We start from the raw sequence: 18,788 nt of genomic DNA on the forward strand, positions 1-18,788 counted from the left end.
CGGTGCCCTGACCGGTACTAGCACCCAGTGTGCCGGCGCACAAGGCGGAGGATTAGTCTAGTGAGCTGCGCCACCAGCCATCGAATCTTAATTTTTACAAAGATTTATTTTCAGTTTACTTTATACTCATTATCCCTACACTAAGTAAAGAGTTCAACAAACTGTAGAGACAAGGGCTGTAAACCATCATTGCATCTGAGTGTCAATTTCACTTCTATAGATTACCTTTTAGGTACTCTTAGTTACCATAGGCAGAGTGACAGAGATGGGAGGCAGGAGAGAGAGAGACAGAGACAACCATTCCATGTTCTGGTGCATTCCCCAAATGCTCACAACAGCTGGGATGGGGCCAGCACCAGGCTGAAGCCACAGTCAGGAAGACTCCATCTGAGTTTCCCGTGTGGAGAAGAGGAACCCAAGTACTTGGACCCTCTGCTGCCTCCCAGGCACATTAGCAGGAAGCTGGGTTGGAAGCAGAGCAGCCAGGACTCGAACTCTCCTCTCCCACATGTAAATTCACACGTAGTGCAGCAGTAGAGGGCTGTCCAGTAGCGCCAGAGGAGTGTGATGAGATGTCTGCAGAGCAGGATGGGCATGTGCTGAGTCACAGCAAACACCCCACACTCTCCCAGTGTCATCGGATGGGGAGAACAACATGAAGAAAGCATCGTGCATCAGGAGAATTAGGGTAGTTTTTGGTTGCTAGAAGAAACAATGTGAAATTAAATTTTGTTGCTAGAAGAAACTGTGAAATTGTCCGCAGATCAAAACTCTTCTGATTCCATATTCCACTCATAGCAGGGCTGTCCCTGCCTTTGCAGACAAGAGGTTAATTACCCTGATTGGCAGGTGGGCACAGAGGTGTGGTCAGATAGGGGCATGAGGTCACTCGGGGTGGGGTGGAGGCCTGATCTTCCAGCTCACAAATGTGATCAATTTTTATTTATTTATTTATTTGAAAGTCAGAGTTACACAGAGAGAGGAGAGGCAGAAAGAGAGAGAGAGAGAGAGAGAAAGAGAGAGAGAGAGAGAGTGCTTCCATTGCCGGTTTCACTCCCTAATTGGCCACAATGGCCATAGCTGTGCTGATCTGAAGCCAGGAGCCATTATCTCCCCCAACACCCCACCCCCAGTCTCATCGGGTCCAGGGACCCAAGGACTTGCTCCATCCTCCACTGCCTTCCAAGGCCATAGTAGAGAGCTGGATCGGAAGTGGAGTAGCCAGTTCTGAAACTGGCGCCCATATGGGATACTGGCGCTCCAGGCCAGGTCCTTAGCCTACTGTGCTACAGCGCTGGCCCCAGGAGGTGGTATTGAGATGTGGGTGGGACCAGGGCGGTTTCTTGCCCAAGGGTGTAAAGCTCAAATCATTGTGATGACTGATGATGATGATGCTCAGTAGGTTTCCTGCAGGAATTGGGTATAGAGGACATTCGTTCATAACTGCTTCATGGTTAGGTGAGAGGCGGCACAGAGTAAAAAAGTAATGTTGGCTGTTGTTCTTACTATTGTTGCAGTCTAGTGGATTAAGCATTGGGATGTCTGAGAAAGGGTCAAGCAGGTAGCTAAAGTTGGGTTTGGGAAAATGCACATTCATTGCTGGCGCCACGGCTCACTAGGCTAATCCTCTGCCTGTGGTGCTGGTACTCCAGGTTCTAGTCCAGTTGGAGTGCCGGATTCTGTCCCAGTTGCTCCTCTTCCAGTCCAGCTCTCTGCTGTGGCCCGAGTAGAGAGTGGAGGATGGCCAGGAGAAGCGCCTGGCTCCTGGCTTTGGATCGGCGCAGTGCTCTGGCTGTAGTGGCCTTTGTAGGGTGAACCAATGGAAGGAAGATCTTTCTCTGTGTCCCATTCTCACTGTCTAACTCTGCTTGTCAAAAAAAAAAAAAAAAAAGAAAGAAAGAGAAAAAGATAAAGAAACTGCAATCTCATTAAGTGGGCATTTGACAGAAAATCATTAGGAAAACTCAGTGTGCTGGAAGTCAGTTTGATGAATCACCAGTTTACAGTTTACCGGATTCACCAAACTGATGGGCTGTGGCTTTAAAATGTCAGGTCATGGAAAAAAAAAATGCTACATTAAAAGAAAAAAAGATTTCTTAGGGCCAGTGTTGTTCACTAGGTTAAGCTGCTGCTTGCGATACTAGCATCCCATATGGGCATCCATTTGTTTCCCAGTGGTGCCACTTATTGTTAAAGATGTATTTATTTATTTGAAAGGCAGAGAGGCAGAGGCAGAGAGGGAGAGAAAGAGAGGTCTTCCATCCACTGGTCCTCTCCCCAGATAGCCAAAACGGCTGGAACTCCGCTTCTGATCCAGCTCCCTGCTAATGTGCTTGGGAAAGCAGCAGAATGTGATCCAGTTGCTTGGGCCCCTGTGTTGTACCTGAGTGAGTGTAATCAAAGGAGCACCACACATTGATAAAATTTGATGGTCCTTTATTGCCGGCGGTGGAGAGTGGGCTCATGCCCAAAAGAACTCTCGACCCTGAAGCCCAAAGCAACAGGGTTTATAAAGGCAAAAACTGCAAAATTGGGATGGGAATACATGGTTGCTAGGATCGGGAGAATACATGGTTATGGGGGTCAAGCTGACCTAAAACCGATGCGAAACGAGTATCAATTATAATCTTGACAATGCCAGTTGCAATCTTAACAATTTCAATTATAATCTTGACATTAATCCAGGTATTGGTTTTAATCATATGTAGGGCATAGACAAATTACATTTTTATCATTAACCCAGGTGCAGCCTATCCACTTCCAAGCTTGAGCGATCACGCTAGGGGGTTTCTATGCTCTGCCTAGTGTGATGTAGTGGACTGCTATTGTTCAACTGTTTTAGACCATAGTTTCAGAGCAGAGCCTCACGGTGTGTGTGTGGGGGGGGGGCACCTTCCCAGAATGGAGTCTCAGGTTCCCCAAAATGGAATCCCTACTGTCAAGGTGTTACTTCACCTGCACCCACATGGGATACCTGGATGAAGCTCCTGGCTTCTGCCTGGCCCAGGCTTGGCTGTTGCAGCCTTTTAGGAGTAAACCAGCAGATGGAAGATCTGTCTTTCCCTCTCTCTATGTAAGTCTACCTTTCAAATAATAATAAAGATTTATTTATTTATTTGAAGGCAGAGTTACAGAGACGAAGGGAGAGATATGGAGGTCGAGATCTTTCATCTACCAGTGCATGCCCCAAATGGGCACAATGGCCAGAGCTGAGCCAGGCTGAAGCCAGGAGCTTCTTCTAGTATCCTAAGTGGGTGCAGAGGCCCAAAGCCTTGGGCCTTCTTGCAATGCTTTTCCAGGCACATTAATAGGGAGCTGAATCAGAAGTGGAGCAGCCAGGAATCAAATTGATGTCCATGTGGGATGCTGGCATTGCAGACAGCAGCAGCCTAACCCACTGCACCCAACTCTGGCCCTGAAAATGCTACATTTTGAACAGGTAAACCACGAACTGAACATAGGTTTGGACTTTAAGTTAAACTGTTGACATCACAGAAACAATGGGGGAAATGAATATATAAGTCATTGATCCCAAAAGTGAAAAAAATTCCAAACTTCTGGGAAATAATAATAATAATAAAAAGTCCAGAGAAAAGACATTTAGGAAACACAAGTCCACTCTGTAGAGCACCAGCATCTCAAGTTCATTTGTTACCACACTTTGTTTTATTCTTTTTTAAACTGATGACCTTTATCAAAGTTGCCATGCTGATAACTTGATTGTGGTCAAAGCATTTTCTTCCAGCATCACTGGGAACTCTTCCTGTAGCACTTGAAACAGGTGTCAGGCTGGCAGGACAGAGTTTTTCAGTTCTCAGACATGTACAAGCCTGGTGGGAGCTCACAGTTGGCCAGTGGTGATTCTCCAAGGCCAAGCTGAACAGGAGTGGGAGCCCGGTCATAGAGCTGCCAGGAGTTCCCCAAGTTCTGGCTTTTCCTTGTAGGTGATAATTGGGAGGCATGTGTTTCTAAAGTTCACCTGAATACTGATTTCAGGGACTATATTTGTGCTGGTCATACCTACACTGCAGGGCTCAATACACAGGATTGGGTGTGTGTTGGTGTCATAGGCAGGCATATAGGATAAGCTGTGGCTTAGCAGGTTATCGCCCTAGCCTGAAGCACTGACATCCCATATGGGTGCCAGTTTGAGAACTGGCTGCTCCACTTCTGATCCAGCTCTCTGCTGTGGGCTGGGAAAGCAGTGGAGGATGGCCCATGTCCTTGGGCCCTGCATACGTGTAGGAGACCTGTAGGAAGCTCCTGGCTCCTGGCTTTGGATCTGCGCAGTTACGGCCATTGCAGCCATCTGAGGAGTGAACCAACAGAGGCAAGATCTCTCTCTCTCTCTCTCTCTGGCTTTCAAATAAATAAATAACATTTTAAAGGTTTTATTTATTTATTTGTGAGATAGAGTTACAGAGAGAGAGAGAGGGAGAGACAGAGAGAAAAGTCTTCCATCTGCTGGTTTCCTCCCCAAATGGCTGAAACAGTAAGAGCTGGGCCAATCCAAAGCCAGGAGCCTGGAGCTTTTTCCTGGTCTCCCATGCGGGTGCTGGGGCCCCAGCACTTGGGTCATCTTCCACTGCTTTCCCAGGCCACAGCACAGAGCCAGATCTGAAGAGAAGCAGCTGGGACTGGAACTGGGATGCTGGTGATGCAGGTAGAGGCTCAGCCTACTATGCCCCAGCAACGCCTGTAAATCTTAACAAAGCAAGGTCAATGCACTACTCAGTGAACATCCCCCGAAGTCAAGGTCCACAGGAAAAATATGAAAACTCTCCTGAGTTGTTCAGGTAGAAAAAGAGAGATTGTCCAATAGAGGTTGATGATTTAGAAGGTGAACCCTACGATTGGGCAGTGTGGGAGCTGGTATGTTGACCTTTGCCAGTGATGTCTAAATAATGGCATGAGAATAGAAGTGACTGCCTGGAGTTGGGGAGAGCATAAAAGCAAGTGAATTCACCTGGTCAAAATATTCTTTGAAACAAGTTTGATGGAAGAGGGAAAGGCACCATCTAGTGGAAATTCACGGTGCTGAGGTAATGAACTTTAATTGCAGGAAAAAAAAAAAAAAAAAGCCAGGGAAACCGGGCTAGGTCCAACTTAATTTTTTAAAGATTTATTTATTTATTTGAAAGTCAGAGCTACACGGAGAGAGAAGAAGGGGCAAGAGAGAGAGAGAGAGAGCTTCCATCCTCTGGTTCACTCCCCAGCTGGCCGCAATGGCTGGAGCTGCACTGATCTGAAGCCAGGAGCCAGGAGCTTCTTCCAGGCCTCCCATGCGGTGCAGGGACCCAAGCACTTGGGCCATCCTCTACTGCTTTCCCAGGCTGTAGCAGAGAGCTGGATCGGAAGTGGAGCAGCCTGGACATGAACCAGTGTCCATATGGGATGCCGGCACGGCAGGCGGCAGCTCTCCCCACTATGCCACAGCATCGGCTCCCCAACTTAATTTTAGTTTGTTTTCTCTCAGCCCTAGTCTCCTTTCAGATGTCCAGTTCTCAAACTATTCTATGGAGGTTTTGGCTGTTTTGAATGAATTATTTCAATGATTTAATTACTGTATGATGTTAGACTTATATTGACTTTTTTTTTTTAAGATTTGTTTTTATTTGAAAGAGTTACAGAGAGAGCGAGAGAGAGAAGAATCTTCTTCCCAGGTGGCTGCAACAGGCAAAAAAAAGGCTGGGCCAGGCCAAAGCCAGGAACCTGGAGCTTCTTCTGAGTCTCCCATGTGGGTGGCAGGGTCCCAAGACCTTGGGCCATCTTCCACTGCTTTCCCAAGCCATTAGCAGGGAGCTGCATGGGAAGTGCAGCAGCCAGGACATGAGCCAGCACCCGTGTGGGATGCTGCCATACCCACTATACCTTAATGCTGGCCCCTTATGCTGACTTCTGAAAACCATTTATTTTTGTGTACCTGAGAGGCTGAGTGAGAGAGAGCAAGAGAGAGAGAAACCTTCTGTTTGCTGGTTCACTCCCCAAATGTCTACAACAGCCAAAGCTGGGTCAGGCTGAAGCCAGGAACCTAGAAATGCATCCAGGTCTCCCAGTGTAGGCTATAGGGCCCATGCACCTGAGCCATCACCTGCTGCTTCCCCGGCTACTTTGGTGTGAAGCCGGATTGGGAGCAGAGTAACTGGGACTGGAACCCACACTCTGCTATGGGCTGGGGGCATCCTACGTGGCAGCTTAACAAGCTTTGCCACAATGCCTGCAGTCTTATATTCTTTAACGTCCTCATTCGCTGTGAGTCTCTGGCCTCAGCAGCCTCCAAACTCTCAGTTATCAGTTATCATTTGGCCAGGGCTAAATGAGAAAATTAGTTCCCATGGGTGTTCAGTGACTGGAGATACAAATGGAGATTTTGGAAATCCTGTTGTGCCTAGGGGGAGCTGTGTGTAGGGTGTGGCAGGGGCTGGAGAAGGGCTGGGTCTAAGGCGTGCCTAGGGTGGCCATCCCAGGTTTATATTAAATGAACGCTGTACCAGCAGCCCTCACTTCACTGCCCAAGAAGACGGTCTCAGGAGGGCTCCCAGACATGGCTTCCAAAGGTGAGTTTCCATGTGCGGCTTTCGGCAAGGCCGGGTTCTCGCTGTCCTGGTGTTCTGTGGGGCTTTGAGCTTTCGTCTTTCAGAAGTGCAGGCTCGTGGTCCAGGGGCCACTAGTGTCACAGGTGTCATTGTCTCTGGCTACCGCCTGGCTGAATGCAGGGGTAGGATTTCCCAAAGGCTCAGGTGTTTAAAAATTAACCCAACTTGGGGTTGCCTTAAAAAGTTTTCTGCATTTTAAAGATGTACCTGGAAGTAGTTTAGGTAGAACAGTGTCTTGGGTTCCCTTCAGAATGAAGGGGTGGGAGGTGTGGGGAAAGATGGGAAGGGTAGGGGGAGGAAACAGCCTTGGTGGTGTAATACTGGAGCAGGGAACTTCACAGTGTCGGTGGAATAGTGGAATTCAGAAATGTTTTGGTGCAAACAAACTTTGAAACCAAGAATAGGTGTTTCATGATATTCGTTTCTCTGAGGACTTCTTCTATTGGAGCCAAGTTAGATTCTTCAGGCAGCGCCGGCCGTTGTGCCATTTGGGGAATGAACCAATGGACGGAAGACCTTTCTCTCTGTCTCTCTCTCACTGAGTAACTCTGCTTGTCAAAAAATAAAATAAAATAAAATAAAATAAAATAAAATAAAAGCTGGAGTTCCGAAGTCTTGGGTTCTGGCCCTGACTTCTTTCTCTAAACAAGCACTGGGTGAGAGAAGTCCTGGGTCAACGACAGTCTGTCTGGCAGCTTGTGAGTGTGACATCTCAGTCAACTCACAGAGGCCTCCCAGCTCTAGGAGGTCTTCAGAAAATCCTTGGAAAGTGCCCATGGTGGAGGGGGAGCCCTCTCAGCTCCTCACTCTGTCCCAAAGGCAAAATCCAAGGCCCCAGAACAATGGTGCCCTTAGGGTGTGAAGCCCTTCCAGAAGCTGCTCTGGACCACAGGGGAGGGAGGGGCCTCCCAGGTGAAGATTGTGGGCTCAGCTGCCAGTTTTACTGCTGAGATTTTATTTAAACAAACAAATTTGATTTAAAACAAAACAACCAGTGTGTTTTTAAAATGTGTGTTTAGGTATACAAATTGCTGGTCAGAAATACTGGGAACTTTTCCTGTGGAGTTCTAGTGAGTGGCCGGGCTGGGGGTAGGGACCAGATACCCTGGAGCACCTCAGCGATAGATGCTCCCCAGGGAGGTTTTGCTGGGAGCAGAAAGCGCTCTTATCCCCTCTTTGCCTGTTCTGAAGGAAAGAGTTCCAACCAACAGTGTGTTCTCTGTTTGAATTTGGGTTTATACAAAATGCTTTACACCAATTATTCATATAATCAATATGTTTAAAAACATTTATTTATATTTATTTGAAAGGGATAGTTACAGAGAGATAGAGAGAGGGATCTTCCATCTACTGGTTCACTCCCCAAATGGCAGCAAATGGGCAGGGTTGGGCCAGGCTGAAGCCAGGAGCTTCTTCCCGGCCTCCCACATGGTGCAGGGGCCCAAGCACTTGGGTCATCCTCTTCTGCTTTCCCAGGGCTAAGCGGGGAGCTGGATGGGAAGTGGAGCAACTGGGACTTGAGCTGGCACCCATATGGCATGCTGGCACTGGAGGCAGAGGCTTAACTTGCCATGAAACAACACCAGCCCTGAATGTATAATTTTTTTTTTCCTGGACAGGCTGAGTTAGTGAGAGAGAAACAGAGAGAAAGGTCTTCCTTTTCCTTTGGTTCACCCCCAAAATGGGCGCTGCGGCCATCACGCTGTGCCAATCCGAAGCCAGGAGCCAGGTGCTTCCTCCTGGTCTCCCATGTGGGTGCAGGGCCCAAGCACTTGGGACATCCTCACTGCCTTCCTGGGCCACAGCAGAGAGCTGGACTGGAAGATGGGCAATGGGGACAGAATCCGGTGCCCCAACCGGGACTAGAACCTGGGGTGCCGGCTCTGCAGGTGGAGGATTAGCCAAGTGAGCCTTGGGCCCCGGCCCTATAATACTTTTACAAAATTTTTGTGGGGGCTGGCGCTGTGGCACAGAGGGTTAATGCTCTATCCTGAAGCATCGGTATCCCATATGGGTGCCATTTTGAGAACTGGCTGCTCCACGTCCAATCCAGCTCTCTGCTATGGCCTGGGAAAGCAGTGGAAGATGGCCCAAGTCCTTGGGCCCCTGCACCCACGTGGGAGACCTGGAAGAAGCTCCAGGCTCCTGGCTTGGGATCAGCACAGCTCAGGCATTGCAGCCAATTGGGGAGTGAACCATCAGATGGAAGACTTCTCTCTCTCTCTGCCTCTCCTCTCTCTGTGTAACTCTGACTTTCAAATAAATAAATGTTTTTTAAAAAAACCCACATAGCTCCATTTCACTGCCAAATGCTTAAGATACTTCTTAAAATTTTATTTGAAGGTTTATTTTATTTATTTGAAAGGCAGAATTACAGAGAGGCAGACAAACAGAGAGGGAGAGAAAGAGAATAGGGAGAGGGTCCTTCCATCTGCTGGTTCACTCCCCAGTTGTCTGCAATGACCAGAGCTGTGCCAACCTGAAGCCAGGAGCTCCTTCCAGATCTCCCATGTGGGTGCAGGGGCCCAAGGACTTGGGCCATCATCTGCTTTCCCAGGCTGTGGCAGAGAGCTGGATCAGAACCAGTGTCCATATGGGATGCCAGCACTGCAGGCAGCAGCTTTACCTGCTACTCCACAGTGCCAGCCCAATCCAGCACTTCTTACTGGCACCTCTCTGTCGCGCTGTCCCCCACAGTCCTGCTCTAGTAGCTACTTGGTGTGCAGGTGTGCTCTGGGAGCAGAGGCTAGAGAAAGCTGAAGGAAGGGGAGTCGAGGAGAACAGCAACGGGCTTTCGGGGTTTGTGTATTTGGAGGTTTGCTGGCTGACTTTCTGACCCTTTCCTCAGCTCTGCTCTCGCTCTCCCCCTTCTCTCTCCCTCTCTCCCTCTCCCCCTCCCTCTTTCTCTCTCCCTCTCTCCTCATCTCCTTATCTCTCCTTCTTCTCTCCCCTGCCTCCTCTTTCCCTCTCTCCCTCTCTGTCTCTCTCCACACCTGATCATTTGCGATGTCCACACTATGTTTTGAATGTCACAGTTTCTGTGATGAAGTGTCTCGGTTTTGCCTTAGGTAGTCTATAGTATGTTCAGATTGACCTTTTTAAAAAGATTTATATAAAGGCAGTGATAGAGAGAGAGACACACAGAGATCTGCCATCCTCTGGTTCACTCCCCAAATGACTGCAATGGCCAAGGCTGGGCCAGGCAGAAGCCAGGAGCATGGAACTCCATCTGGGTCTCCCACATGGGTGGTGGGGGCCCAAGCACTTGGCCAGTTTTCCACTGCTTTCCCAGGGGCTTCAGCGGGGGGCTGGACTGGTAGAGCAGATGGACTCAAATCATTGCTCATATGGGATGCTGATGTCCTCAGGGGTAACTTAACATACTGCAGCCCAACCCCCGGCAGCTAGGTTATACCCTTTGAAGCAGACATATGAAGGTTGTGAATTTGGTCTGCAGTCCTTGTAAGTTTTTTCACTTAAATTCTGATTTAAGAAAAACAGGATTGCCTCGTGTCAGTTCTTCTGGTGGCCTCTGCAGTAGAGAACTGTGCCAACGTTGGTTTGTCTGTAAGGTCTGCTCCCCTTCCAGCATCCGGGAGATGAGCACACACCAGAGGACAGGTTTAGACCCTCGGTGCTTTCCTCTCGCTGGCATGTCTGACACGGGTGAAGGAAAAATGACCTGTAGACTTGGTGTTAAATCTTTAAGTGCCATTTAGTTGATTGACACAGTGGAGAGTATGGCCACTTTCGACTTCATTGCATTGAGCAAAAAAGCCCACGCAGTGATAACAAGCAATAGGGGTACCAGACCTATCCTTGTCAATCCATGTTAGTCCTTTCGCACTTTGCCCCCATATATTTAAATTATTGTTTACCAGATTGTCGTCAGCTGGTTTATTTACATTGCCTCAATTACTAGTGTGGCTGAGTGTTTTCCCACCATCTCTGTCTTTGTAGTACATCAATTTTCACTAAAGAAAACCTTCTTCACTCCTGTTACCTTTATGACCTAAATACTATCATCTTCTCACCATAAGTTTCAAAAGATATGCCCACAGTCCATTATTCATTTTATTATGACTAGGTAAGAGGGAAGGTATCACCTTTCTAAAATTTTATTCTCTCACAGAGGTCTTTTGTTTTTCTGGATCTTGCTAATATTCTTGTGTTTTCTCTCTCTGTATTTTTCAGGAGATGGCCATGACAACATAGAAACACAACATGGAAGAAGAAAAGGAAAAGCACGCCATAAATTTACACCTGAGGAACTGCACATACTGAATCAATCATTTGCAGAGAGTCCTTATCCCGACTATACGACCAAGGAGGAACTGGTCAAAAAACTCCATTGTTCGTTTTACACAATCGAGGTACATAAACTACGTAGATATTTACATGAATATGTCTTTGTGGACAATAATAAAAAATCAACTAATTATGAAAAAGTATAACAGCATTTCATCACATAAAACAGCGTTGAAATTTGGTCCCATTTCTTCTTCATCACATTGTGGATGTGACTATATTAAAGTATAGTATGTGTTATTTTTGAAAAAGATTTATTTATTTGAAAGTCAGATTTACACAGAGAGAGAGGAGAGGCAGAGAGAAAGAAGGAGAGGCAGAGAGAGAGAAGGAGAGGCAGAGAGAGAGAGCAAGGTCTCCCATCTGCTGGTTCACTCCCCCCCTGGCCTCAACAGCCGGAGCTATGTTGATCCAAAGCCAGGATCCAGGAGCTTCTTCTGGGTCTCTCATGTGGGTACAGGGGCCCAAGCACTTGGGCCATCTTCCACTGCTTTCCCAGGCCATAGCAGAGAGCTGGATTGGAATGGAGCAGCCAGGACTTGAACTGGTGCCCATATGGAATGCCAGTTCTGCAGCTGGCAGCTTTACCTACTATGCCACAGCGCTGACCCCAATTACTCTCATTTTACAAAGGAGAAAAAGTAAAGAGTAGAGGTTCCACAAAACACTTAGGGTAAGGTATAAAGTAATACCGCTAAGTTATGGCAGACGCTTGTTTGTTTTGGGTATGGCCTTTGAAGAAAATGACATTTAGAATATGATTTAGAATATGTTGAATTAGGAATTCATTCTGGAAAAGCAGTTGGAGTAAAATAAGCAAGCTAAGGGAATGTATTTTGAGAACAGCTGCTTCACGTCTAAATGCAGAGGGTGCAAATAGGTTGGTAGAAGATTTGGAAAAGTAGGGATTTGCTCATACATAAGGGCCCGTGCCTCCTGTGAAGGCAGATGGGAATCCCAAATTGTGCACGATTACATGATTTTAATTATCATAAATATATATTTATATATACATTTACATATCATATTTACTGTAAATGCATTCTCGTATTATAAATATAATAACACAGGAAGCCCCAGGAAAGCGTGCTTGCATTTTTCATGTCTTACTCAAGGTCACGAAGCAAATCAGTGATGATGCTGATCCTAAGATGAACTACAAGATTCTCCTACATTGGGGAATATATAGACTCAAAAGTAATTTCTCTTTCATTTCTTTTTTAGAACTGGTTCCAAAATAAAAGAGCCAGACTACCAGCCAAGAAGAGACGCAAAGTGCTTGAAGCCAGGATGCCATATGCACTCCCTGTCCAAGGTCCCCCAGGTGTAAGCCTGCAGAATTCCCAGGAGTGGTCTCCCAACGCTGCCCAGGCGGCTGTGCTGGGCAGAGCTGTCTATGCCACTCCACATGCCCAGGAGCGGTCTCCCAACACTTCCCAGGCATCTGTGCTGGGCGGAGCTGTCTACTCCACTCCACCCACATGGGAGGTTCCCAGCCCGCTCTACGGCTCCTGGGATTCTGGGGTTCGAGGTGCTCAAGAGGCACCGAGCTATGCTCTGGAGAATCAAGGGAACGTAGGAGGTGGATCTTTTCCCCGTGGCATTCCAGGAGCAAGGTTTATTCATCCTTTTTCATCTGCACCGTATTTTGGGAATTCCAGGTCAGAGATGAGGGTCATGCAGCCTGATTGGCCTTCCCTGCTACCCGGTGTTCCCAGTGCTCAGGGAGCAATGCAACAGCTGCAGGAGCAGAAGAGCTCTCTTCGTTACCCACTATGTGAAGAATGGCAGCAGAATGGCTGGGGAACGCACCCTCAGCAGCCCCAGCAGCCTCCGGATTACTGGCAGGAGCTGCCCTCCCAGGACCAGTTTCCAATGCAGCAGAATCACAACAGCGCAGAGAACAGGGTGCCTTTTCCTCTGTCCCAGCAGCAGCCTGGAGATCGTCAAGGTGATGGAGAGCTCACGTTCTTGCAGGTGTTGAGCACAGCTCTGCGGGTACTCAGTTCTCCAACAGAACCTCACGAGCAAGATACGCAGCAAGAAGGTGCCCGTGATGCCCAGTTCTGAAATCCAGGACATTTTGAAAGAGGAACACACCGGTGCCAACTTCTGGGACTAGAAACGTGGCTGCAGGAAATGGCGTTGGGCTTTTGAGTCAGCAGATGGCTGTCATACTACAGTTGTGTACCTGGGAGTCGAAGGTTCTTGAAAGAAAGGAACTAGCTCATAGTGTACATCCTTTGTGTGCGTGGCTGGTTAGGGTTGTGAACGTATTTTCTATCATGTTGGCATTTATATTCTTGAAGGACATTTTGTACTGGTAGTTGTGGGGAGCAACTCGGACTAGACTGAGTTACTGGAATTAAGACTTATTCTATGCATCTGCTCTCCCACAATATGGTGCTGGGAGAGAAGAAAACAGCTTCTACACAGCTGCCTCCAGTTCAGCCAATAAACTGTAGGACTTGCTCCCTGATTGGAGGAGAGCAGCGTACTCGGCGTGTGGGCAGCCGAGTTAGGATTGGTGGAGGAGGATTATAAAGGAGGAGAGAGACGGCATGCACCAGGAACATCTAAGGGGAACATCTAAGAGGAACACCTGTGCAGCCCCCGAGAGAGCCGGCCGGCGGTGTGCCGCTCCCCTGCGGAAGTGGGGAATGTGGCCAGGGGGAACCGCCCTTCCACGGAGGTGGAAGGGACAGTAGCCAACCCGGGAAGAACCAGCAGCAAACCCGGGGAGGGCTGAGCAGACGAAAGAACAGCGCAGGGTCCTGTGTCGTTCCCCCATGAAGGCGGGGAGCGACATAATGGTGCCGTGACTCGGATAGGAAACTTAGGAGGGAAGAAACGGGAAGAACTGGGAAAATACCGGAGAGAGAGACTAGCAAACAGCCTAAGGAAAAGCCGGACGAAAAAGGTGCCGGAAGAAGCTATTGAAAGCCTAGGCATAGACTCGGATACGGACTACGGGGGGAAGCTGGGAGAAATCTCTAAGGTCGAAAGCGAAAGTGAAAGCTAGAACAAACAGACTCGGATGCGGACTGTGGGGAGAGGCCAGGAGAAATGAGGGAGGAGTATTGTTGGAGGAAAGCTTGGGGAAACATACCGGGTAGAGAAAAATGTTAGGGAAATTGAAGCTGCGGGGGGCAGGCCGAGGCGGAGACGAAAGCCACTTTGGGATTCTCAAGTTAGCCCGGGAATGGGGGGCGAAAAGTTGAAACCAGAAGCGGAAACGTAAGCCAGATTGGGATCCGTCTGATTAGCCCGGGGAGCAAAGGACGGGAAGCCAAATCGTGGGGCGGAGACGTGAGCTGGGTTGAATTCGCCAGGTTAGCCCGGGGAACTTGGATTGAATGCTAGTGGCGGAGACGTAAGCTACGCTGTGTGACTCGCGGAGGCTGCCGCGCGCAGACAGAGCGTGCGGGGCTCAAGTAAATAGGGAACGCTGGGCTAGTGCAAAGCAGCGCAGATGAGAGAGGTGCGGGCTGAAGCGGCTCAGAGCCAGAAAGCCGCTGAGAAGCAGCCTCGGGGCGGGCGCCGGGAAGCCACGGGGATAAGAGAAACAGAAGTTTAGAAGTAAAATGAGAGAGATAGGAATGTTGGCAGACAGAAGTAAAATGGGAGAAATAGGAATGCCCGGAGATAGAGAAATAGAGAAATAGAAAGGCCTCCCCACAATACTGCAATGAGAAGGCTTGGATTCGGTCTGCCTGATTAGTGAGGCGATGAGCACCTGCGGGCGGCTAGCAGCTTATGCGCCGCAGGTCACCGAAGACAGGCACGAATTAACATCAATAAGGCCTCCCCACAACACAGCAATGAGAGAGCTTGGATTCAGTCTGCCTGATTAGTAAGGCGGTAAGCACCAGCGGGCAGCTCGACCAGAGTATGAGCTGCAGGTCACCGAAGATAGGCACGAATCAACACCAATAAGTCACCCCACAACATGGCAATGAGAGAGCTTGGATTCGGTCTGCCTGATTAAGGCGGTAAGCACCAGCAGGCGGCTCGACCAGAGTATGAGCCGCAGGTCACCGAACACAGGCACGCATCAGCGCCTAAAAACCTCCTCACAACATGGCGAAGAGAGGACCCGGATTCGGTTTGCCTGATTGATAGGACTTGTAAGAACCTGTGGCAACTCTAGCAAGCAGAGCAGAGTATGTGCCGCGGGGCACCGAAGACAGGCGCGTATCAACGCCAAAAAATAAAAAGAAAGGGGGATCTGTGGGGAGCAACTCGGACTAGACTGAGTTACTGGAATTAAGACTTATTCTATGTATCTGCTCTCCCACAATATGGCGCCGGGAGAGAAGAAAACAGCTTCTACACAGCTGCCTCCAGTTCAGCCAATAAACTGTAGGACTTGCTCCTGATTGGAGGAGAGCAGCATACTCGGCGTGTGGGCAGCCGAGTTAGGATTGGTGGAGGAGGATTATAAAGGAGGAGAGAGACGGCATGCACCAGGAACATCTAAGGGGAACATCTAAGAGGAACACCTGTGCAGCCCCCGAGAGAGCCGGCCGGCGGTGTGCCGCTCCCCTGCGGAAGTGGGGAATGTGGCCAGGGGGAACTGCCCTTCCACGGAGGTGGAAGGGACAGTAGCCAACCCGGGAAGAACCAGCAGCAAACCCGGGGAGGGCCGAGCAGACGAAAGAACAGCGCAGGGTCCTGTGTCGTTCCCCCATGAAGATGGGGAGCGACAGTAGTTATTGTAGGGGGTTGTGTCATGTTAAACTAGGATTATAGGAGTTAGTTATGCTACCTTTCTTACTATTTTCTATAATTTTGTACAACACTACACTTAGCCCTTCATTAAACGTTTGGATTTTACAATGACGGCTCTGATAGATTCATTATAGGGAGATTTTGCCTCCTGATCTCATTATCATTGATTAGAAACTATCATTTCTCCTTGAGTAACTTTTGAGATTATGATTTCTAATACTAAGTTCATTTCATCTAGGGATTTTAATTTACTGCTATAAATTATCTGAAGTACCATTAGGGCTTTCATTCGTAGAGTATTTGTGTATGGAAAATGTGTTATTTTCAAGTTTTAGATTCACATCTTCTAATCTTGGTGTTTAATTGCCAGCTATTTGTCCCTTGGAAGAAAAGTTTGGAGAAAGACCCAGGTTGCATGGACTCCTTTAAATTTCACCATGGGTGCGGTCCCTCGTTTTGAGCAGTGTATGTTGCTGCCTCCAGGGAGGGAGGGAAATGTGAAAAAACAGCTCTCCCCGGGCCGGCGCTGTGGCGCAATGGGTTAACACTCTGGCCTGAGCGCCGGCATCTCATGTGGGCACCGGTTTAAAACCTGGCTGCTCCACTTCCTATCCAGCTCTCTGCTACGGCCTGGGAAAGCAGAAGATGGCCCTTGTCCTTGGGCCCCTGCACCTATATGGGAGACACAGAAGAAACTCCTTGCTCCCAGCTTTAGATCTGCACAGTTTCAGCCGTTGCAGCCAACTGGGGAGTGAACCACCAGATGGAAGTCCTCTCTCTCCCTCTCTGACTTTCCTCTCTGTGAAACTCTGACTTTCAAATAAATAAATAAATATGAAAAAAAAGCAACATGTCTCCAGAGTCCGGTGCTGTGGTGTAGTGGGGAAAGCTACTACCCCATATGGTTGCCAGTTCAAGTCTCAGCTGTTCCACTTCTGATCTAGCTCCCAGCTAATGCACCTGGGAGTGTGCTGGAAGATGGTCCAAGTCCTTGGGCCCCTACACCTATGTGTGAGACGCGGAAGAAGCGCCTCATCCTGGTACAGCTCCAGCCATTGCGGCCTTTTGGGGGAGTGAAGCAGTGGATGGAAGACTTCTGTCTGCCTGTCTGTCTCTCTGTCATTCTGCCTTTCAAATAAATACATCCTTAAAAAATCTGTAACTCGGAGAGTAGGATTTAGACAACAGGCATGGGCATGGGCAGGGGCACAGCATCTAACAATTTATTCTCTTTCTTGTTTTCCCAAGAATATTCCAAGAAGGGTGATCTTGCAATGCTGTACCCCCAGGGATTGGGCCTCACAGCAAGGAGAGCTGCAAGAGCCCAGCAGGAGTTGGGTTTTGAACACACGATGCGTGCTGCTGTGGGTTGCTTGAGCAGGTAGGGCCCTCTTGCTTCTCTTTTTCCTCTATCCCAGCCACTCCCTCACTCTACAATCCCTCAAAAATGGCTTCTCACAGAGGCAGTAGTTTTAGGGAGCTGTACTTTCCAATCTCCTTGTCACAATAAAGCTGTCCTTTGAATTGTCGTGGGAGACCAATCATTTGTTGACTCCCCAGGCAAATGAACCCCTTTTGTCTGATATATGGAGGGGCAGGGGAGCTGCTCTAGGACTTGATGAGAAGTGTCCACTCCAAGCTAGAGGGGTGGGCATTTGGCCATATTTGTCCTGTAGTTTGGGGCCTTCTCAATACACAGTTGCTCCTTATGCACAGAACCCTGGAAAGCCAGCCAGTCATTTCCCGCGACCTCTTTCAAAGCAGCAATGGTGACCAGAAGTGTGCAAGTGTGTCAGGTCCTGTCCTGGTCACTTGAGTTGTCAGGCACCACCCAGTGACAACCTGAGGCAGCAGGCACTGAGTCTCTGGCCCTAGCACCTTGCATCTGAAACTGTGCAGAGAAAAGCCCAAGCATTGTTTCTGGTGGGAACTGGGACTTTGCGTCTGGCTACTACAGACCTTCACTCTGTCTGGTGTGTGGAGGCTCCAAGGGGCCCACTGTGCAGTGCGGCACAGTGCAATACTTCCAGCAGGGAGCCAGAATCAGGAACAGCAGGGTGACGTGTGTCCGGGCAGCTGCAATGGGGAGCCTGCTAAGGGGTTGGGGCAGTCCCTGCTCAGCTCTGTGCCTCCCCTTTAAGGTCTTTGCATGTTCCTCTGCGACCTCTGCTGGCCGGTGGTTGTACTGCAGAATTTTCAGGTGGACATAGTGTACCTTAGAAATGCATTATTCATTGACTCAGGTGAGATGTGGTCAAAATCAACTCCTAGAGGACATTTTGAAGGTATTTTTAAGTGCGCCATCTCCACCGAGGTCCCCCTTAGCTTGGTGAGCCTGGTTGTCCAATTGCCACCACAGTGGATTCACAGCAGCCACAGACATGCTGATGGTTTCCTCAACACAGACTGTGTGATCCAGACCCACAGGAGAGTCTGGGTGGGGGTGGGGGGCACATCTTCCTCTTTGCATGCCCTTCCTACAATGTCCCAAAGTCACACTGAGCCCTATCAAAGCATCAGCCATGGACACCTGTGGGGCAACCCCAGAGCTCAGCTCCTGGTCCTCCAGTGGAAAGTGGTTCCTGAGAAGACTTGGCCACGGCCACCCATCCTCAAGGCCACCCCACCTGAGCCGTGCGCCAGAGTGGACCCTGGGTTTGAGTCCCAGCTGCTCCACTTCTGATCCCGCTCCCTCCTAATACGCCTGAGAAAACAGCAGAGGAGGGCCCCTGCATCCTTGTGGGAGACCTGGAAGAAGCTCCTGGCTCTTGGCTTCAGCCTGGCCCAGCACCGGTCATTGCTGCCATTTGGGGAATGAGCCAGTGGATGGAAGATTTTCCTCTGTCTCTGCCACTGTTGTAACTCTGCCTTTCAAAAAAAGAGAATAAATATTTTTTAAAACCACCTTTCTTTGCCAGTCTGGGAAATGTGACATTGTAGATTTAACATTATGCAAGGAGATGCTACCAGGAGTATCCAAAGGCAGGAGCAAGTGAGCAGCACCTGTGGGTGGTCAAGGGAGGATATTGGAGAAATAGGTCTGCTTGCATGCAAAATTAGGCAAAACTGATGCAAAAGATCAAGTCACAAGACTCAAGACAGGAGCAAAGATGACAGCAGTGGCAGAGGGTGGACCACTACCCCCCAAGCACT

The 18,788-nt window shown here is 48.9% G+C and overlaps 1 long non-coding RNA gene across 2 annotated transcripts in view; it reads right to left on the bottom strand.

Annotated features, from left to right (window-relative positions):
• Positions 1 to 15,263: 15,263 nt before the first annotated feature.
• Positions 15,264 to 18,788, bottom strand: part of LOC103347188 (uncharacterized) — a 64,387-nt gene continuing 60,862 nt past the window's right edge. Inside the window, exon 4 of one of the 2 annotated variants that reach the window (XR_011382468.1) lies at positions 15,264 to 18,503. This is a non-coding gene — a long non-coding RNA (uncharacterized lncRNA). The remainder of the gene's footprint in view (positions 18,504 to 18,788) is intronic. The other variant, XR_007913583.2, reaches the window with a different exon arrangement.

Source organism: Oryctolagus cuniculus, chromosome 15 (genome assembly GCF_964237555.1).
Source record: "Oryctolagus cuniculus chromosome 15, mOryCun1.1, whole genome shotgun sequence".
NCBI classification, from domain to species: Eukaryota; Metazoa; Chordata; class Mammalia; order Lagomorpha; family Leporidae; genus Oryctolagus; species Oryctolagus cuniculus.